The following is an 18,924-nucleotide window of genomic DNA, read 5'->3' on the forward strand; positions in this document are numbered from 1 at the left end:
AGAAACAAAATGAAAGAAATTCAGTTGCTGTTGAGTGAAATAACCATCTCCCTTACAGAAAATTACTAAAGTGGCTGTACCTTTGTTAAAAAATCTGAAGGATCCTCAAAAAGATTTTCCTTCTGGAGCTGTCACCATAACAACGAATGTTTGCAAAGGATGCAGTGGGGAGGGAGCAGGGAGAGATGTGCCCTTGTTAAGCACAGAGTCCCTGCCTGGCCACACAGCTGATGGCTGCAGGTGATGCCAAGGACGAGGGGCAGGTCAAACCAGCAGAGAACTGGGAATATTGCACAAGCCTGAGCTGCTCCCAGTGCCTGTACTGGTGAGGTTGTGGCACTGCTTGGCTGGGCAGCTCCCTGCCACTCAAACTCTGTGTCAGAGCTGCCCTGAACAGTCCTGAGGCCAGGGCTGCCACAGGAGCCAGGCTGAAGGTGAGGCCAGGGTAGGTGGTGGCCTTCAGGAGGCAGCAGCTCCTGCCTCTGGTTTTGCCAGTACAGTAAATACTGAGAGGGATGATCTTACCACAGGAATGAATTGATCTTTTTGGAAGTCACGCCCTTTTCTTCCCATCCAAAGCTCACAAACTGATTTATTTGTAATAGGAGATGAGGAGGGTCCTTCCTACTACTTTTTCAGGGCAATAAGCTGGGGTACTGCCTTGCCCAGGACAGTTGCCAAAAGAAGGAATAACACCAGGGCCCTTCTACCTTTCCCCTTTTTCCAGCTACCTGGACTGGCTGTGCTTCTCTGCTTTATGCAGCAAAATAACATTGCACAATCTCTGGTCCTGCATCTTCTGCCCAGAGTGAATGTCACCCTGAAGGAGCGTGGTTTTCCCCAGGGGAAGCTGAGCACTATGAGCTGCACCACTCGAAGGCACTGAGTGCTCCCAGAGGTAATGCTGTGCAAAGCCATATTTCCCTTGATACCTTAAATATCTTAAATGCCTGGGGAGAAATAAATCTCTTCTCTCTTCAGCACGAAATGGCTTTCAAAGTAGATTTGCAGGCTCCAGGCTCACCTCCCTCGTGTCTGTGTGAGCTCTTCAGAGAAGGCAGAGAGGAAACTGCTCGTGGAATAATGAATTGCAGGCACGCGCTCCCCTGAGCAGTTGTTTGGAAAGTGTCCCATATGCCTTGTGCCAAATTTGCTGGCCAGGGAAGCTCAGTGGTATTAGCATGTTCCAGTTAATTAGGGCTGTGAGTCGTCCTTTTCATCGCCTGAAGAGCTGAGAGAAGGACAAACCCAGAGCACTGCCTTTATAAGGCTTTGTGCTTTCCAGCACGGTCTCTGCTTGGCTCTGCTCATACCCTGGGGACACAGCTCTTCCCGTGGGGCACTCGGTGCCATACCTATCTCTCAGTGTCAGACACTGGCTTGTGAGTCATGTTTCTGGGGAACACGGAGCCAAATGGATTTTCAACCAAATCCCTGGATTTTTATCAGAAGTGGATCTAACCCTCCTGTGGATGCTGCTGCCAGCCCAGCACTGCTGAGCTGAGCAGGGCACAGGTAACCTGCTGCCTGTCCACAGCTGATGTGGGTCCCCACAGGATCAGAAAAGATGGAACAAGGCAGTGAAGCAGCAGATATGATCCTGCTCTGCTAGGGTGGTGCTGAGCACTGGATCCCAGCTCCTGCATACCTGGTGCCTTTTGGCAACACCAAGCCCATAGAAGACAAGTCATGCTCTGAATTTTCCTGCCACTTGCATCAGTTTGAGTCTTGACACTTTGGAAGAGTTTAGGCTGGGGCTGCCATCAGCCCATCCATCTCTGCCTGTTCTCATCACACAATCCAGCAATTATAGCACTGTTTGTCATTTCAGGAGTGACAGCCTGGGCAAAAATTTCTTTGTGGGACTGTGAAGCAGGAGTATCCAGTCTGGGAGAGCAAGACCTTGATGACAGAACACACAGCTTAAATGAGATGGGCAACTTAGAAAGAAATCCCATAGGGCAAAGTGGGAAAGCAGCTGCCACTGCTGCACATCCAAGCACCAGGTCCTCTGCTCCAGGGGTGAGTTTGCCAGAGTGAAGCATTTTTATCACCGTTTTTTATGTACAGAGAACTGAGATACATCAAATGGTTTGCCCAAAGGCAGACATGGAGTCTGTGATAGATGGGGGAAACACGTTCCAGCCTAAAAACTTATCCATGTTTCTATTTTACCCAGACAACTGTTGGTCTACATCATATCGTATTTTTGCAATCCTGGCTCTAAAGAGCTTATCTGACTGCAATTATCCTCTTCTGCAGAAGCTGTTTTCTACCTGGCTCAGTACACAAACAACAAGCAACCCTCTAATAAATTAACAAAGCTTTGAGTGCAGTGACTTGCAGAAATGGCAGCTAAATGCAGAGGCCAGTTCTGGGCTTCTGCATCAGCAGTGCTGATGTCTGCCTGGAGAAACTGCCTGGAGTCCTTCTGTCCTGATGTGAGGATGATCAAGGGGGTTTTGTGTGGCAGAGTGAGATCCAGGGATGGGAAGGGGAAGGAAGGGATAAACCCTCATAGGCATTAACTGACTTAATGAAAGGAGCCCTGTGGGTTTGCCCCTGGTGGGGCAGGAGTTGAAGTGGTGATGTGTTCAGCAGGACAAGTACTGTTAATCTTTTTTCTATATGATTATCTCCTTCCTGACTCACTACCCTCATCCTGCAGACATCTCTGACTTCTGCCTGCCCTGAAGGTGAGCAGAGCTGTGGCAGACCCAGGCCAGTCCCAGGCCACCCTATGGCTCCTCTCTCCTGCTGCTTCTTCAGTGCCTCTCACTGACACTATCAGGTCAGATAGCTCAGGTATTTTAGCCAAACCTTGTTCCCTGATGGTGCCTCTGCTCTTTCATTAATTCCAGGAATGTTCACATGGGGACAAAAAGCTGTTAGGAAGTGAGAATCTGTTTTAAAATTCAGAGAAGGTACAGAGAACTTTCAATCCGCCCTCCCACCCCTGAGTCTCTTTGTGGCTAATTTAGTTCCCAAATGCATCAGACTCCCAAATCCACTGCATCCGTGAACTCTGGGGTTCAAATGGAAAAGGGGCTTTTGTGTTACCAAAACTTGCTGATACTTTGAAGGCTGCTCAGGAAAACACAGCCATGACACCTCAGGAAGGAGCAGTGGAAATATTTTGGTTACATGCAGGTGGAATTAAACAGATGTTTAAAAAAATGAAAAGCTGCTTTTTAAAGTATGTCACTGTTGCTGCTCCAGATGAAGCAGGATGAACCAGAGCATCTGGAAGCCTTGGTAACAGTTTTCTTAGAGATTCCTCCCAGGGAGTGAACAGATAATCCACCTTCCTTTCTGACAGAAGTTAAACTACAGCAGATGGCTTACAGCTGCAAGGTATGAGACTGAGGACCTGCTTGCTCACTGAGGCAGAGCAGATTACAGGCCAAAAGACAGCTCTCTTCTCTGCCCCATTTCTCAGCCTTTTGACATCATTTTTGCTCCCTGGAGTACAAAATTCATTGTTGTATTTCTCAGAAGCACGGGTGAGCAGGCTCACTTTTGCCTAATGAAAGCCCAACCACTGGGAAAGGCTTTTGAGCTGCAAGGATCCTTTGAATGATCCCATCATATCTGGAAGGACATGAGGCTCCTGGGACTCCTGTGCAGGCATTTGTGGGTATCCAGCCTGTGTGTGAAAATACCTCAGGCTTGAGGTTACAGCAGGGCATGCAGTGGGCCCTGGCATCTCTGCTCAGGGCTGCTTCCACACCCCAGGACAGTGCAATGCATCATTTTGTATGGTGGGGGAGGCAAAGCCCTCCTCCTTCAGAGTGTTGCTGGCTGGGGCTCAGCTGCTTTGGGATCTGTAAGCTGTGTGGGGAGGCTGTTTTGCACCTTGGTGTTCAGGCTGCTGCAGTTTGTCCCAAGAGTGCTCCTCTGAGCCCACCAGGAGTGTGAGAGGTCTGGCACCAGGTGTCCCCTCCCTGTGGAGAAGCCAAGGCTGTGCTGCAGCCACTGCTGGCTGTGATTCTGTTGTAGCTGGGGGAGATTAGGCAGACTGGGAGGCAGCCTGTGTCTGTGGCTCTGAGAAGAGCAGGGACAGGGCTGGGGAGCACCCAGGGACTGGGCATCAAACTCCAGATTGGTGGGTGCCATTTGGGATGACAGTCCAGGTGTGCTGAGAGCTCAACTGCACCTTTTTGCACTGCTCTGTCTGCTTCAAGAGCTGAGGTGATGTTTTGCAGGTTTTGGTGCTCCACTGGACCCCTCAGACCGTGGGAGAGGACATCCTGGGGACTTGCACTGACTAATCCATGATTTAAGAGTTTGGATTTGCTATCATCCAGCAAAGTCCATGTGCCAAAAATGACTGGAATTCACCCTATGGTCCTGATGAAAGTTCACAGCTTCAGGCTGCACAAATCTCTCTCCTGACAATCATTGCCTTCTCCCCAGGCATCTTATTTCAGCCCTGGTAAGAGAAGAGTGGGGAGTGGTAGAAAAGGAATTTGGGGAGCAAGTAAGAAAAATCTCACACAGAAGAGAAAGGAGGAAAAAAAGAAACTTGAGCTGAAATCAACCTTCCACTGCTGAAGACCCTGGAGATGAGGAGTTCCATCCATCAGGAATGGGGGGAATAGCAGGCACCACTCACTTTGTGTTAGCTGCTCTCTGCCTCTCTCTGCAGACCAAAGAGGGACAGCAATGGCTCTTTCTAAGCAGTTTTGTCTTGTCCTGCTTCCCTCCACTCCCAGTTTCCTGAGCAGCTAAATCAACAGCCGTAGGGAAAATGAAGGGGGAGAAGACATGAAACTCCCACAAAAATCCAGTTAGCACAGCTGGTGGATTTCATGCCTAGTTCTTCCCTTTCTGAAGGGGAGATAGAGAGAGGAGGGGGAAGGATGGGACTTATGAGGACTCTTGTCCAAGTCTTGGGTTCAAGTGTCACTTTCCATGTGATTTCAAGAATGTTCTTATTCCTCTTTTTCTGCTGAGCCATTGGAATGCTTTCTTTTTTCCTGGTATATTGTGACTTTTTGGCACAAAAGAGTGTTTGAAAAGCCTCCCTGTCTCTGTTCTCACAATGAAAAGGAGACCAAAGTTCACTGTGAGGGGTAAAGAGCAAGACTTCTCTGATAGAATTCCAGCTGCAGGTATTCAAAGCCAAGGAGAGATGCCCATCCCCTCAGCCTATGGGAGCATCTCCTAGCTCAGATGAACTGCAAATTCACACATTGCCCGAGTCAGAAATCCTATGCTAAGAGCACACAACTTCTCCTTGAGGGCAGAATCTTTGAACAGGTTGGGCTTATCTGTGCTTATCTGCTTCCCTGTGTGTGTTTAGAGTGCTTTCCTGGGCTCAGCAAGCTTGGATTTTGCAGATTTGGACATGAGGATGCTGCTTTTCTGTCTCTCCTTTCATGCTTCAGGTGTGTGGACAGTGCTGAGCATCCTAAATTTGAAAGCCACTGAGTTTCCATGTCCACAATGGATCTGGCTATGGAGCAGACCAAGCCACATTCATGTGGTTAAGCCTTTTCAGCATTACTTCTGTTTGTCTCTCCGGATTCCCTGAAGTCCCATGCCACAGCTGCAGGTTGCACTGTGCAAACTCTGAGACAGAGGAGGGTGGAGGGAGGTCTGTGAAAGCTCTGCTGAGCTGCAGGACCTGCAGACCTCTTGCTGCAGGGGAGATCCCCCTCTGGGCATGGCTGTGCCAGTCCAAATGAGTTTAAAGCTTGAGGAACTGGGGCAGCTGTGGAGTGAGGGCAGATAACACTCACCAGGGTCTGTGGTATGGACAGGGAGCCTGCAGAGCTCCAGCTCCCAGCACTTCTCCCTGGAGAGGAAACTGGATGTGGTGAAAAAGCTTCTCTCTGCTCGATGCAAGAAGCCCCTCAGTGGCTGAACACTGTATAAACAGCAGCAGCAGACTCCCTCCCCCTTTCCATTGCTGTTTGTTAAACACACGCTCGGTGCCTTTCCCTCATTCAGGAGCATCCAGCTCTGGGAGACGGGGCTGTCAGTCACCCTGCCAGGGGGGCTCTGCCGTGCTAGGGACGGGCTCCAGAGCTGCTCCTGGCAATGAAACATTCTCCAGCAGCCCAGATCCTCACCTGACTTCCTCTCTTCTCCGAGGACAGTTGCAGAAAAGTGCTTTCCACTCCTTTGCCACAGGTTGACTTCCAGAGAGTGGAGAAGACCAAGTGTTCCATCCTGGGCAGTGATGAGACCGTGACTGGAGGTGAGTGGCTTGGCTCCTGGAGGAGGAGGATGCTCTGGCCCCTGCAGGTGGGTCAGGGAGGGCTCATCTGAGCAGCAGGGCTGAGGTGGGACCAGGTGTTACCTGTGCCACATGGTTCAGGCAAAAAAAGTCCAAGCATCTTTGGGAAACTGGATTTGGGGACTGACAGCCCTGAGAGCTGGAATAGAGAAAGCAAACAAGAGATACTGGCAGGAGAGTTTTGAAAGGTCCCTGAGCAAAGGCAGGGAGTGTGGGAAGCAGGATGCTGAGTGAGAGCAGTCAGGAGAGCAGCTTGCTCCAGGGTGCTGCAGAATCTGGGCACATACAGCTCCAGAGGTGCAGGTGTGGGGCTGAGGTGCGTGGCTGTCTGAGAAATCCTGATCTCTCCTGCAGTCTGCCTCCCCGTGGCTTGGTGCAAACCTCTGTCAGCTCCTCTGTGCTGGGACTGCACACGCTGCTGGCACTCAGCTCTCTGCCACAGATCAGTGTCCTCAGAGAGGGAGATGCAAAAGGGGGTATGTGGTACAGGAGGAAAATCAGTGCTTGCTTTCCCTCAGCACCCATTGCATGTTAGTCCTTGAACAGAGAAATCCTCTTATAGTCCTGCTGCAGATGCATTTCACCTACAGAGTTTCTGGTGAGTCCCAAAGCAGGATACTGTGTTTTCTCCCTGTTCTGTTAGTGAGTTATTTTTCTCTGCTCCTCTGTCTCACCTACCCCAGACTCTGTAAATCTCAGGAGGTGATAGATTCCCCAGGTTAACCAGGATCCATCCACCATGCTGTTTCTTCTTTTCTGCAGCAACTGGTGTGTCTCCATCATAGTGTCACCCATTGATCCCTGTGTCCCAGCCAGCCTTGCTCTGCTGCCATGGCACATCCCACAGGGCAGAGGCCCTGCAGTGCTCCCCCCTGCTGCCTGTAGCATAAATTCCCATGACAAGGCATGTATCCCTGCCAAACAGATCCCTTCTCATCACCTCCTTTTTCATCCTGTCCTGAGCTGGGTGATTACGGAATCCTCATTGCCTCATTCCCTTCAGAGTCTTCCATGGCTCCAGCCTAGGCAGGGACACAAAAATATTTAGTGTGAGGAACCACAAGGAATCCCTGGTGCATCTCCTCATGCTTTCACTTTGTCTCCCAGTGCCAGTTCTATGCTGGGGTCCCACTGGAGCCGTTCTGGGTGGCAATGAGTGTCTGATGCCATGAGGTTTCTGCACCAGTGGCCCTGAGCTGGAGAGATAACTTAAAAAGCTGCAGCAGATGTGCAGGTGTGCAGGTCAGAGAGTCTTCCCTTTTGCTGGAGTACCATAGCAAGGCAATCACCTCTTCACTGGAGATGGTCCTGAAACCTGCTCATTGCACAGAGAAGAGCATTTACTCCCCTCCATCAATCATATTTTGCATTTTCATGCAGTTCCTGGGATCTATGTTCAGGTTTTATGCTGAGTTGTTGAGTCCTCTCTGGTGGTGAGTACAGGAGGCTGGAGTTAGAAAACTTGGCTCTGCCCAAGCCCAGCCATGGATGTGCTGTGTGGTCTTTGGCAGGCTGGTTAAACCTCCAAATCCCCATTCATTGTGCTGTCCTCCCTTGAGTGCTGTGCTGTGGAGGGCAGACACTGAACACTGCTGCCTCTGGAGTGTTGGAAGGGAACATGAAGGTGGTAGAAGGTGGCTTATCCCAGGATGACCACCAGCTTCTAGTGATGAGGGATGGTCTCAGACCTCCTTGTCATGGATGTCTGTCTGGATATGGGTCTGGGAATGAGATGAGTCAGTGCTCCTGGCTGGGCTGCTGGAGATTAAGGGATTTGGTGGAGTTGAGCTGCTTTGGAGGAAGGATAAGCACAGAATAAATCAGTGAGCCAAGGCATAGAAGTATCCATCAGCCTCAGTTCTCCAGCATGGCTGTAGAAAGGGTTTGTTGTTAACCAAAGAGCAGAGACTGGCCCAAGTCCCTTCACTCCTTCCTTTTGATTCCATGGACTCCAGTCTCACTGCTTGGACAAAAAGACAAATTCTAATTAACAGGCTTTGTTTTCTCCAGCCCTCTGCCCACAGCTCCAGCCCTGCTTTCTGGACCCTGCCAGGCTTTACAGATGGCTCTTCCAGGTCTGGATGTGCCTCTTCCAGTCTGGCTGAATGCCTGGGGCTGCATCAGGGAGGTGGGAGAGCTGGGGCACCCCAGGAAACAGAGGTGGACAAGCCCCAGGGCACCTGTTCTAGGCCCTCTGTAGGAATGGATTTTGGAGCTGTCACTTTGTCACTGTCCTAGTCATTGACAGCAGCATGCTGGGTGAAGGACTCCTCTGTGCTTCCCCACTTCCCAAAGACTGAAGCCTGCTGGCACAGGGAACAGCTCTGTCTCACTGGGAGCCATCCCAGGGTCCCAGCCCTGCCTCAGGCTGAACCTCAGCTGGAGCAGAGAGTGAGGGTTAGGGTTATCTTGAGACAGGCAGCACCCTGTTTCTGCATCTCTTCATGACAACTCAGCACAGAAGAAAGGACCTGGATAGTATTTCTGCCTCCTCCTGGTCTCTCCTGCTGCTTTGTTGCCCCAAAAGCAGCTGGCTCTCAGCTCCAAGGTTTTTTTCATCTAGTCTGGCAGGCCTGTCAGTCACTGGGCAGCATACACATATGCCAGCACTTCCATTACTTGCTGGAACAGACCTCAGTCCACTCCTAGCAGCATCCCAGTGACCTCCAGACAGCCCCTGGAGTGGGGACATTTATTATAATCATTTTGTCTCTTAATTAAAATGTCTTAATTGATTTGTAATAGTTCCCTTTTGGAGAAAAAACAAAACAAACGAAATCAAATAGTAACTCCATTAAGGGCATTTTGTTAGGAAGTGAAGCAGCTCCAGTAACCATGATGTTCCTGGCTCCTCTCAGAGGGTGGGTAGCTGCCAGTCTCCAGCAAAAGGAAATAGGCTGAGATGTGAGCTCGTGAACTGGCAGCCAGTTGGTGGATGAGATGGAGAAAAAGAGAAGGGAGTGTCCATTGGTGTGGTGCCAGGACTTGGGTACAGAAGATAAATGGAGCAGGCAAGCCACAGAAAAGGCAATAACAAATGATAAAGTAATGCTGGACAATGCAGAAGGTTTAAATCCCAGATGGGTGGCAAGCAGGGAAAATACAGTCCCTCAAAGTGTCCCTAGTACTTGCTGTTTCCTTGGCTGACCTTACCCCCCTGGCAGTGGGGTTTGTTCAGGGCCAGCTGCAGCACAAGTGCCTGCCAGGGGATCAGGCTCTGCCAAAGAGGCTGTGGCTGTGCCACTTCCCCTGCTCTGCTTTCCACTGCACCACTGCATGCCATGGCTCTGGGCTCCTCTCTCCCATTTTAGAAGCTGGAGATTCTGGTCTTTCTAAGGCTGGGGCAGGGGTGTTGTGGAGGTCTGAGATCACCCTTAAACAAACCCAGATCCTAGCAGATCCACCCATTTTCCCCTCTGCTTCCTACCCTCCTAGCAGTAGTTACATGGTGTCCACTATCTCATGGTGTCTGAGCCCAACAATCTCATTTACAGGACCCAGTGGCATAAATCATTCTGCAGAGTGAGGTGTTAGGCAGACAGTTGGACATGGAGAGGGGAAGGTGCCAGCAGGGGTGGTTTTACTGCAGGCAGCACTTCTGCTGGGCCTGTGCAGGTCCTGGCTTTGCAGCCAGCCTGGCAGATTCCTGGGAGCAGCTCCTCGGGGGAATCACAGCCCTTGCTCTGAGGAGGGGTGACAGGACAAGCAGATGTTTTAGTTTAGGTTGCAATGTAATTGCAAAGGATTCTCCCCTCCCAAGGACAGGCTGTCCTTAAACCTTCGGCTTGCATGGGACCTGCAGGAAGCCCACCAGCACCCAGTCAGCAGTGCTCACATCTTTTCTGGGACAACTCCAGTTCCTTTCTTGAGAAGCCTGAGAAGATACCCAGCAGCCTGCCTCTAACTCCCACTTCATTTGAGCCCTCTGCCTCCCTCCCTTTGTAAAAGAGCATTTCCCTCCTCTCTACAGGTCAGAGAGAACAATGCTTTGCAGACCTCCCTGCTTGGGCAGAGTGATGACTTTAGCTCACTTTTGTTTAAGTCTGCAGTGGGAGTGGGGCCCCACTCACAGTGCTGGGGAGAGGGGATATGTGAGAGGCCGTGTCCAGCCCTCTCCACAAGCCCACAGCAATTCTGAGCCACGGAGGCTGAGGAGGAGCCAGCAACAGAGCTGGCTTTCCTCCTGCTGTGTTTGGATTCAATGAACACCCTGCTGTGACAGCACTGCTGTTCCAGTGGCACCCACTGCCAGCCAGGGCTCCAGGCTGTGCCAGTCTGGCCCTGGGGCTCCCTGCTCCCAAAGCCATCCCCACGTGGCAGGAGGCTGATGGACACTGGGCTCTGGCTCTCAGCCTGGCTGTGCTGGATGCTCAGCAGCAGCTCTGTGGGAGGCTTGTTCACAGCTCCAGTGGTTTATGCCCTGCACATGCATGTCCCTGTAGGAGCTCCCTCCTCTGCTAAGCCAGCGGATGCCTGGGTGTCACCAACACTGAGAGGACAGAGAGGCTCTTTTAGGGATCCTTGGCAGAATGAAGAGGGCACTAAATCATGGTGACAGTTAAAGCTTTGTTTCTTTATCAGGGCATTATGATTAGTGTAGAGCAGAATTTATGATTGAAACAGCACAGGATTTCTACAAGCAGAATCAACATAGTACAATCTACAAATAGCAAAATACAGAATTTATAAATAATTTATGATTTCTAATCACCTAAGTAATACAGAATTTATAACACAACTTAAAATTTATAATCACTTGGACCTTCTTCAGATCAGGCCAAATCCTAGTACATGGTTTGTTGTATCATTGTAACAATCATAATCTAGACTCAAAAATTCTATAACAGAATATGAGCCAATCACTGAATCCTTGGAGAAAGCACAGCATGGTGGAGGTGTCTCCTGGCCATAGGGTCCATGGCTCTCATTGTCCAGTAGTTCATTACTTAGGACTTGTAACTGTGCTCTGTGTGCTGTCACACTTCTCTCTTCTGTGATGGGGACACAAACAACACCTGCCTGGTTGGGTGCCTGTGGCCTTCAAAGCCAGCAAGGAAGGCAACAATTGCCTGATGCCTGGGAACCTTGAGACTGGCAGAGGTAGGAAGAAGAAAACTGGTTTGTCTGGTTGGTTCACAGGACCTCAAGGGCCTGATAATGAGGGCCAGGGAATGACTACGTGAGACATTGGATCATAGAGACTGGCTCATAAAATGGCACTAGTTTTGCTACCCACATTACTGGGAGGGAGAGCAGGCAGTACTGGGTGGATTGGGTGGTAGCATCACTAGCAGGAGCAGTGGCAGAGGCAGAGGGGACAGATATTTTCACCTGGAGAGGTGAGAAATAAGAAACAGAAAAAAACCCAGTGCACAATCTATAAATAAATTGTTTTGGGAAGGTGGAGAACACCTTGACTTTGAGAGTACCTTGTTTATCTCCTTTCCTAGTTCTTAAGGCATTAGGGAATTTTTGTAGGCAAGTAAATCTCATTCATAGATTACTGTAACCTGGGCTCTCACTTCTGCTATGTCTGTGTTCCAGACCTCCTTTTCCTCCTTATGGAAAGTCTCAGGCCAGGCATGGGACCATTGGAGGGAGCCAACAGCACATTCAATGTGGAGAAGACAACATTGGATGAGAAGCTGCCACATGGCTGGCATGCCAAGGACTTTGTCACTCCTACCCAGGATCTCTCTGGGTCCCGCAGTGTCATGATGGACAGCACCAAGATCCTGGGGGTCCAGGTCATCCTGATTGCTGCCTACTCCCTCATCATTCTGTTGGGGTTCATTGGAAACTCCCTGGTCATCTACATCATAGTGAAGTACAAGACCATGAGGACTGTCACCAACTTCTTCATAGCTAACCTGGCCCTGGCTGACCTGATGGTGGACACACTCTGTCTGCCTTTCACCCTAGTGTACACCCTGCTGGACGAGTGGAAGTTTGGAGCTGTCCTTTGTCACCTGGTTCCTTATGCTCAGGCTCTGAGTGTCCACGTGTCCACTCTCACCCTGACTGTGATTGCCCTGGATAGGTACCGCTGTATTGTTTTCCACCTGGACAGCAGGATTTCCAAGAGGCTCAGCTTCACCATCATAGCTGTCATGTGGCTGGCAGCAGCTGTCCTAGCAGGGCCTCTGGCCATCTTCAGGGAGTACCGGTACGAGGAAATCCCATCCATTAACCTCAAAATGGCTGTTTGCTCAGAAAAATGGCCCTCTGGTAACAACAGAGATGCCACCATCTACAGTCTGTCCATGCTCCTCCTGCAGTATGTTCTTCCTCTTGTAATTATTTGTTATGCCTACACCAGGATCTGGTTCAAGCTGAAAAACCATGTCAGTCCCACTTCTAGGAATGAAAACCAGTGTCGGAGGAGGAAAACAACCAAAATGCTCGTGATGGTAGTTGTGGTATTTGCAGTCTGTTGGCTCCCCTTCCACATATTCCAGCTTGCCATCGATCTTGATCTGGTTCTTATCTTCCATGAGTACAAACTCCTGTACACTGTCTTCCACGTTGGGGCCATGTGCTCTACGTTTGTCAACCCCCTGCTCTATGGATGGATGAACAAGAACTACAGGAACGGCTTCCTCATGTTCTTCCGCTGCCAGAACAAGCCCGAAAGCATCCACACTGAGGGCTCAGTTAGAGGCAGGTCTTACATCTTCAGAGCCAACACCCTAAATGGGAGCATCAAACAGACTCCTGGCAATGGAGCACTGCCCACAGAGGTTTAGGGATGGGACATCCACCTCCAGCATTGAGGCTGGCTGCACCCAGAGACATTCTTGGGTGAATGCCTTTATTTGACAGAACATTGTGCTGCCAATTATAGCTGCAGCAGCCATGTAGAAATACGAAATACCCCCTGTATCTCTCAAAACAATAAATCTGGTGTATTTTTGTCTGACCAAAGAAATTAATTTTTCCTTTCACTGCGTTCAAGTTATGCATGGAAACACATGAAAAAATAACACACAGAGAAGGCTTTCATTTAGCCAGAAAAATACACCCTTCTTGCTATTGCCATTTGCCAAAGTGGGTTGCTCAACCTTTTACCCCCTGACACATTACACATTACAAATGTGCAGCTGATACTGTTTGTGATTGTTCATCTGTATGTCTCCTACCCAAAAGCTTAATGATCTATCTTTAACTAATGCCTCCAAGGGGAGAGAGACCTGTTCTGCAAACACCTGCTTGTTAGTGCCATCACTCCTCTGTCCTGGGGAGAGAGTGGGCTGGCACAGATTGAAGTTGGGTAATCTGTGATCTCTTGCCCAATATTTGCATAAATCTACATCCATGGGATGTGCTCAAGTCCCCAGAAGGCCCAGGAGGTGGCAGTGGCACTACTTACCACAGTCTCCTTTACAAGTGCAGAAGCAGGGCTTTGGGAATGCCTCATTAGCCAGGACTTGTGTGCCAGCACCCTGGAATTAGCAGGGAGGAGAGCAGGAAGGGAAGTGGATAGGTTCAATTTCAGCCCTGTTTATCAGCTGCCACAGCTCTTTCCTTTCCTAAGGGATTGGCAAAGGCAAGCTGCTAAAGACCCTAAGATGTGGCTCCTGCCATACAATAACTTGACATATGCCAACATGACCAGAGAGGCAAAAAATTGCCAATGAAACCATTCTCCAAGGCACTCAGAGGGTTTAAAGCTTTCCCCTTGCTGAGGCTGGAGGTAATATGGGTCTGTATATGGGTGCTTCATTTCAGAAGACAGATATAACCTGCTTGCATGGTTGTCACAGATGTGGCAGAAGACATGAAGAGTAAGGAAGATGTATTCTTTCAAACCAAACTCTGTGTTCTCCTCCTGAAGGCTTCTGTCAGCTGGGGAGTGTATTTTTAGCTCTGCCATCAAAGGAGCCTTGATTGCTACTGTGATCTTGGTGTCATCTCTAAAAGTCAGTGTTCATCAGATTGGAAAGTAACTCCCAGATGCAGGAAAGAGACTCAACAGACCTCCTCATTAAAAATAAAATGAAAAGAAAAACTTTGATTTGTAGGTCTTCACTGAAGCAAGGGCAAGAGGTAAGAGGACCTACAGCACTGAGCACACGGGCCTGGATCAGGCTGCTGGGCTGTCACATCTGGGTCCTCAAGAGATCAATTGCCAAAGGGTTTATTTGAAATTCTGCCTTGTCTCCAGCTTGACCTGCCTCTGGCCTTTGTTCTCCAGCTCAGCTTCCAACTGCCACACTAGATTTTAAGCCCTTTGTTTATTTCTGCTCTCTGATCCTCTGCTCCATTTTCCTAAATAGGTATAAGAAAGTTGTTTCTGGTTCCTTCCCAAGAGACATCAGTGCCAGGGAGGGGCTGCAGACCACACTGCACACTTGGAAGCAGAGCCATGTTGATGCCTAATAACCTCCTCAGCACCTGGCCCTGCAGATCACAGCCTGGCTTTCTGTCCAGGGAGATTCAGGATCTGTGAAGATCCTGTCAGGAAGTCACTGGTGTTGTAGTAAACAGATCATCTGCTTTCTGACAGGCCAAGATGGGAGAACCAAGACACAAGTTAACCTTCCTCATGTGAGTGCTGTGGAGTGGCAGTGGGAGTTTGCTGTTTCATCCTGATGGAAAGGGGAGGATATTCTCCTCCACAGCACTGTAAATTCTGCCTCTACTTAATGGGCTGGTCATTTCTACAATCTGTCCTCCTGAGGAACTCTCTCCACCTTTCCATCAAGCTCCAAGTTACACGGAATGTTTATGTTTCAAAAGTAGCTCGAATGGGTGGAAAGAATTCAGCTATTACCAATAAACACTTCAGAAAGTGATTTAACACTCAATAATATAAGTCAGAGTAAAATAACAAATTTAGCAGTGCAAGCTTGGAAGACAATCATACTGCCAGACAAGATGGATGAGGAGCTAAATTGCTCATCTAGAGGCCACGCCAAAGGTTTTGTCCTGTGGCACCACACACGGTATCTAACTGCAGAGCAAGGCAGATAATGACATTATGAATGACTGTTTAATTTTGAGCCCAGATTTTTAAACTAAATATGGATAAATAAATAAACAGATCCAAGTTCTTCAAAAATTAGTACTGGCAATGGCATGTACAGGGCAGAGAGAATTTTATGCTGGAGCAAACTGAGGAGGAGAAACTATTTACTTGAAAGGTAACAGCGAAGTTCTTGTTTGCTCTGTTTAATATACTTGTGCAGCTTCACTGATAGATTTGTGCCAGTGAGCTCGCTGTTTTTAACTTGACTTTGGAAAAGTTACAGCCTTCCACACCCACTGCTGGCAAGGAAACCAGCTTTAAGTTGTGCATCCATGTTCCCATGGAAAAATATGATGCCTCTGTTGAGATAAAGGGGCCTTAGTGTCCAGTACCAATCAGAACAAGAGAAGATAGGGAGCAAGGAAGCAAAGCTGTTAACAAAGGGTGATCAGAGCAGATAAAGAGTATGTTTTGACTATTGTGACTGCATAGAAGACAAGAATTAATTTGTTTCCATGAAACAGAAATCTCTTGGAGATGAAGGTTCCTCAAATATTAACACTGCTAAAGATGGCCTTACTGCCATGATCAGATCCATGAAACCAAAGACCAGCAGCTTTTTAAGCTTCTGAACTATTTAGAGCTCAGGACAGGGTATGACTCTGCTCTGTGGGTGTCAAGGTCATATCCTTTAGTTGTTACAGATAATCTTGGAGTCATCTTCCCACTCCCTGTTCCTTGCCAAAGGCACATCTGTGACTGCCTGGCCAGCCGGGTTCCTCTCTGCAGAGCTGGCCCTGACACAGGACAGAACAGCTCCTGCCATGGCACAACAGCTGACAGGGATGAGGTATTTCATTACAGAGCTGGAAACATGGTGACAGGAATGAAAATCAATGAGCGTTTCATCAAAGCTTATCTGGAAGACAGTGTTGTACCTGGTGGCTGAATGAATTCCCTCCAGGCTCTTCCTGATTCATGCTGACATCCTTCTCAATCTGCTGCTTCTCTGAGCTGACCTGAGGATATTTCACAGCCTTTAGGAGGGACATTCTGAATTCCTTTAGAGATGTCCAATTTCTTATGCTAGGATGCTCCTTCTGGTCATATCATACAAATCTTGTGTTATAAAATGTACCACTGAACAGTTCTTAATTGCCTAGAAGATTATTAACTTTGAATAGATACAACAGGTGGCAATGCCTCTAGCTATTCCATGCAACCATTCCTCACATGCCAGTCAAATCCAAGAACAGCTGAGATGTGACAACTTCTTAGTTTAAAACCAGCAGCATCAATAACTGTGGTTCTCTAGAACAGGATGCTCTAAGAGCTCTTGAGAACCAGAATCTCTTATCAAACTTCCAGCCTTGACAAAACACATTGAAATTTGCAGAGGACAGGCTGTGCTTTGGACACAGGAGCCCTTCTGAGCACTAAAATTTTTTGCTCTAAAACACTTAGCTTATTCTGAAAATCCCTTTCCATTTAATTTTCAAAGCATACACGTCTGTAATGAGGTAATGCATGTACACAGAGCAAAGGTTTGGGCTTTTTATGTCTTGTCTTCAGGCAATATATACAGCTGGCACTGCAATCAGTGCAGGGTGAGCCAGGTCCTTTGGTCATGGCTCTCTCAGAATCAAAAATGTGACAAAATGTGACAGGCTCTGCATTTGCCTTCATCCTGATCCTTGATCAGCCAGATTCAGCCTCTCATGGCTCTCTGCCCTTCAGTAATAGGTGCCCTCTCCCATTCTCCGTGGAAGCACAAGCAAACAATGTCAAATGGCACATGTTTTATTCAACATACCCACAAATGTATCAGCAGAAACACTGCTCTGAGCTTTGTACAAAGGCTCTATAGGGAAATACATACTAGTCCAAGAAAGATGCCATTCCTCTAACATATGCTAATATGCCAGAGGGGCTGGAGCAGTTGTGTTCTGCTGAAGGAGGTCTCAGACAGTTCAGCCTTTCCCTTGATATCAGGTGTTAATCTTATCATTGTTACAGCTAGCAGGGTCTGAAACCAAATTAGCCTTTGGGCACAAGCTGGGGAGTTGGCACTGTCTGTGCATGCCTTTGTCTTTCAGTTCTGTTATTGTGTGATTCCACCTGAGTCTTTGAATGTGCTGGGTTTTAAATAAGGCCCTATAATCAGCTGCTCTGGTGAAAATCAGGAATTACTGCAATAATCTGGGAAAAAAAAGAAAGGATTCTGGGTTCATATGGGTAAGCAGAATTTGGTCACTCACATTTGAAAAAAACAGACCTTTGTCTTCCTTTCAGTTTTCCCTTATCTAGCCTGAGATTCTTTGAGTGCCAAAAATAATATTCCATATTACTGCCAGAACATTTATCTTCGTTTTGAGCTCGTTTGAGAGACAAGACTTGTTCAGGAGAGCCTGGGAGGGGACAAAGGCTAGGGTTTTAAAGCTCATCCTTATCTCTAGTCTCAGTGTTTTTTAAGTTAAAAGACAAATCAGAAAAAGACAAAGTCACTCATGCCAAGGGAGATACCAATTTATCTTCAGACAACACAACCTCTATTTAATTTTCCATCCAGACACCCCATCACCCTTTACCAAAGTGTTGTATGTACACGGGGCTGGATGAGGTTGGGGGAGGAAAGCATTTTTCTGCTGCTAATAGCAATACCTTAGTGTCACTCATGATTTATAGCCAGCAAAGAATGCTTTTTCTGGTCTATGTTCTGTTCACTGTAATGAGTTCAGAAGGAATAGTGTAGATGCCTCATGGAGCTCACAGGAGGAAATCTTCATTAGTCCAATCCTCTCCAGTGTGATAGCAAGGACTGGGAACATTAGAGGAGAAACCCTCTTGTTTATAACTAGCTGATTGAAGTGCACAGGCATGGAGTTGTCACTGTGTCTCTCTGCTAATGTGCCACAAACTTTCAGACACTGCTCATCTTCAAGATTCACAAGCAGCTCAGTCACATGATGCTTCTTGCTGGTGTGTGGAAGAAGGAAATTTGGGGAGAGAACAAGATTTCAAGATATTCAAGAGAAGAGGAACCCGTGGAGGAGATCTGGAGGTTATATGTTCTTTATGTAACCTGGGGTAGATTGTTGGCTCTACTGGGAGCAGGATCAAAAGGGAGTGAACTCTGCCATGGTGCAGAAGAGCAGAGCCTCTATCAAATTAGAGACAAGTCAGGAATAACAGCAAACCTAGATCCATCATGTCCAGTACTCTCTTGTAGATTGAGGCAATAAAAGATGCTATTTAGGGAAAGCATGCCTGCTTGGCCACTTTAATGGTCCATTCCCCTCATTCCTCTAACAACAGCCACAATTGTTGTATCAGCTATGTTAAAGTGGACATCCCTGCCTAGAGCATTTAGTATCCATGTCTAGACTTTTTGCTTGTGATTTTGTCTAATTGCTGCCTGAGTGACAATTCTCTCTGCTTCCCAGGGCAGCCAGTTCCAGAAGTTCACTTGCACAGTATAAAAAAGCACTTCCTTTTATCTGTTAATGCCAGCTCCCTGTTAGATTCAGCAAATGCCCACTGGTTCCAGGACTTCCTGAACAGCAGCTGAACTAGAGCTTACCTAGAGCCTTCTTCATTTTACAATTCTTGGTGCTGTCCTTATTTTTCAGCATTCTTATCTGCTGGTTCAATTCACACCTCCTAAGAGAGTTTCTTCATCCCTGTCATCTTGTTTGTCCTTCTGTGGACCTCC

At 48.1% G+C, this 18,924-nt stretch overlaps 1 pseudogene across 1 annotated transcript; it reads left to right on the plus strand.

Annotated features, from left to right (window-relative positions):
- The first annotated feature begins 6,037 nt into the window (after positions 1–6,037).
- LOC306808853 (neuropeptide Y receptor type 2 pseudogene) lies at positions 6,038–13,162 on the plus strand (annotated as a pseudogene). The gene is made up of 2 exons (XR_013777840.1): positions 6,038–6,205; positions 11,789–13,162. The product of XR_013777840.1 is annotated as a neuropeptide Y receptor type 2 pseudogene (transcript).
- Positions 13,163–18,924: the final 5,762 nt, after the last annotated feature.

This window comes from Erithacus rubecula (assembly GCF_903797595.1).
Source record: "Erithacus rubecula genome assembly, chromosome: 16".
Classification (NCBI taxonomy): domain Eukaryota; kingdom Metazoa; phylum Chordata; class Aves; order Passeriformes; family Muscicapidae; genus Erithacus; species Erithacus rubecula.